The sequence below is a fragment of the Mus caroli genome, chromosome 1, assembly GCF_900094665.2.
Source record: "Mus caroli chromosome 1, CAROLI_EIJ_v1.1, whole genome shotgun sequence".
Classification (NCBI taxonomy): Eukaryota; Metazoa; Chordata; class Mammalia; order Rodentia; family Muridae; genus Mus; species Mus caroli.
Genome location: NC_034570.1, coordinates 25,683,013 through 25,685,325, shown reverse-complemented (window position 1 = coordinate 25,685,325; position 2,313 = coordinate 25,683,013). Strand labels below are relative to the sequence as shown.

Genomic DNA, 2,313 nt, shown 5'->3' with positions numbered 1-2,313 from the left:
GCATAGAGAACATCTCATCATGGCAACTGTAGTGTGTCACAGTGTATCCTACAATAGATCCCTCTGCCCACATAGCTCCACTTGCAAATGTTCATTTTAATGAACCAGTGGTCTGGTTTGAGATCTCTGGCATCTGTGACACCATCAATATTGGGTCCTCATGGGGCTCCTGGTTATTCTGTTGTTCCCCCCGTGTCGTGGTGATCCTGCAGCTTTGGAACAGCCAGACTGTCCCTTTGGCGGATGGTATTGATTTGGGGGTGGGCCAACTTAGAGCTCTGGATCTGAGCCTAGGTGGTAGCTAAGCTGCTCAGCATGCCAACTCTCCCTTATCTGAACCATTTAGGCAAGCTCTCCAGCACTGCTCCAGCTAGGCTGCCCAATGCTGAATGGGCAGGAGGCAGGGTCAGCTCTCTTGCTCTTACACTCTCAGGGCAGGCTCAACAGTACCCATACCTCCAGAGTCTGCCCCGTCAAGGTGCAGGCCTACTCTCCTAAGTACTGCAGCCTGTGAGGGATGGGGATAGCTCTCAGGGCTCTCATGACCCCAAGGCCAGTTCTCAAGACTTCCCTTAATGAAGGACAAAGGGGTGGGGAGGACATCGTCTTGGCACCCATGCAACCTCATGGCAGTTGAGTGGCAGGGCCAGCTCTTCTATGCTCTCATCCTTGGGGCTGACTCACTTGTGCCCTCTCAACCAGGGTGAGCTCTACTATGCTGCCCAGGTGAGGCACAGGGCCTGCTCTCCTGAGTGCCGCAGCTGGTGATGGGCAGAGCTAGTTCTCACAAGCTCATGATTTTGTGGGCAGCTTTCCCAGCTACCTGAGGTAGTAAGGGGTGGGAGAGGGGTTGTCACCTTTGTGCCCTTGCCACCCCATTGTGGATGAGTGGCAGGGTCAGGTTTCCTACACTCACAGCCTCAGGGCTGACTCACCTACACACCCTGCCTCCAGGGGCAGCTCTCCTGAGTGTTTCCACTGGGGACAAATCTCCAGAGGGTCACATCTAGCGAGGAGTTGAGCCCAGTTACACGTAGTTGCTGGACACCCACGTGCTCCCTGGCAGCTGTCCCAGCCAGAGACATCAACATGTTCTTTAGTGGTAAGATGAGCCACAAGCATCAACACTGGTCCCTGTTGCTGCTGGGAAGCCTCAGACTCAGATTCAGACATGACCCTCCATGGCAGCTCAGGCTGGGACTTCACCGTGGGTGGCAGGGTGTGTGGCCACTCACAACAGGCTACTCCTTTCCACCCTCAAGTCTCCAGTTCCATTTCTCTTCATACTGCTCAAGCTGCCACACTTCTCTTTCTCTCCCATCTGACCAGCACATACTTGCACACTGTGGTGGCTCCCACTGCAGGCTGGCCACGAGGCTGACAGGTTCCTGGCTGTCTATGGCCTGCCTGTATAGTGCACCGGATGGCAGGGCTGTGACATGGTGGTCAGAAGGCATGTGTCTGTTTTCTTTCTCCCGTGCTGCTCTGTGTGGTGGTAGGTATGGTTCTGTGTATCTAAGGTCTATTTGTGCTGTGGGGCAGAGGGCATTGCTGTGTCTTCCATCCATGGTGTGTGGCTTGGTGACAAGTTGGTGTCTATGGCTTGCCTGTGCTGTGTGCTGGAGAGGGCAGGTCTATGGGTGGCATGGCAGTCTGCTGATCTCTGTATGTCTTCTTCCTTTTGTGCTTCACTGCTTGGATTTGATTTGATTTGATTTGGGTTTTATGAGTCCTAGGCATAAGACAGCTTTGCACTACAAGCCAGGCATCAAGCTAGGATGAACAAAGAACTGCCATCTGCTCTGTCTCTGACTGATGTAAGAACACCATCACCACCAAGGTGTCCCTTTGCCCATTGCCAGGGGCTTAATTTCTTGTTCCTTTAATTTGTACTGCTTTTCTATAAAGATATTCAAAACATCCTCATGTCAAAATATTTTTGAAGATGCTGTTTTCCTGGAGAGTGTCCCCCTTTCTCCTTGTAGATAGAAACAGAGGCAATGTCAGTAAATTCATTTCCCTATCAACAGATCACCTCTTAGTCTCCATGTTTGCCTGTAGGAATTCTTGCTGTTGATTGCAAGTTAGCTGCAGTGTGAACTGCAGACTGAGAAAGAGTCAAGAAACTGCCGCCTACCTTGGACCACAAGGTCTGCTGGAGGCAGAAATGAGGAGGTGCGGTAAGGAGACACAAGCCCTTTAAAATGCACAATTAGAGAGTCCCTGAAGACTCTCAAGTTTTCCTTAAAGAGTCTGGCAAGTTGCAGAAGCTCCAGGCCCAGCTAATCTTACTTCGTCCCTGTTCTCTCCTGT

At 51.6% G+C, this 2,313-nt stretch overlaps 1 non-coding gene across 1 annotated transcript; it reads right to left on the bottom strand.

Annotated features, from left to right (window-relative positions):
* Positions 1-1,723: 1,723 nt before the first annotated feature.
* LOC115032445 lies at positions 1,724-1,867 on the bottom strand. Its single transcript, XR_003838122.1, has one exon. It is a non-coding gene; the product is annotated as a small nucleolar RNA SNORA48 (small nucleolar RNA).
* Between the last annotated feature and the right edge of the window lie 446 nt (positions 1,868-2,313).